Source organism: Myotis davidii, unplaced genomic scaffold, assembly GCF_000327345.1.
Source record: "Myotis davidii unplaced genomic scaffold, ASM32734v1 scaffold161, whole genome shotgun sequence".
In the NCBI taxonomy this organism is placed as follows: domain Eukaryota; kingdom Metazoa; phylum Chordata; class Mammalia; order Chiroptera; family Vespertilionidae; genus Myotis; species Myotis davidii.
The window spans coordinates 526,059-526,695 of record NW_006291567.1 but is presented as its reverse complement, the minus strand read 5'-3'; the positions used below and the strand labels follow the sequence as shown (position 1 = coordinate 526,695).

General features: G+C 55.6%; 1 protein-coding gene across 2 annotated transcripts in view; it reads right to left on the bottom strand.

Moving 5' to 3' along the window:
* The window catches only part of LOC102770778 (chromosome unknown open reading frame, human CXorf23), a 50,718-nt gene that overhangs the window by 47,168 nt on the left and 2,913 nt on the right, over window positions 1–637 (bottom strand). The window lies entirely within an intron of this gene.

The window sequence follows — 637 nt, the reverse complement described above, 5'->3', positions numbered from 1 at the left end:
CACCCTCCCACATGCCCTTCCAGGGGTGGGCAAACTTTTTGACTCGAGGGCCACAATGGGTTCTTAAACTGGACCGGAGGGCCGGAACAAAAGCATGGATGGAGTGTTTGTGTGAACTAATATAAATTCAAAGTAAACATCATTTCATAAAAGGGTACGGTCTTTTTTCTTTTTAGTTTTATTCATTTCAAACGGGCCGGATCTGGCCCGCAGGCTGTAGTTTGCCCACGGCTGCTCTAGATCATCTTTTTGGATTCTTATTACTCAAGTTACTAAGAATATTACCAGGGGCACACAGGGAGCTTAACCAATGAGCAGTCAGAAAGGGTGCTTCCCCTGTAGTTCACATCTATCGGCAGCTTGGCACCCCACCCACCCCTGGCCCAGGCTTGACGCCTCTGGCCCAGGCTTCAAGCCTGGGCAGGGGAATCCCATCTCCCCTGATCACGGGCTCCACCCTTGCCCAGGCCTGACGCCTTGGCCAGAGGCGTTGACCCCCATCACCCTCCGATCGCCAGATTGGCCCCTTGCCCAGGCCTGATGCCTCTGCCAGAGGTGTAAGGCCTGAGCAGGGGACCCCCATCTCCCTCCCATAGCTGGCTCCGCCCCCCGCCCAGGCCTGACGCCTCAGCCAAAG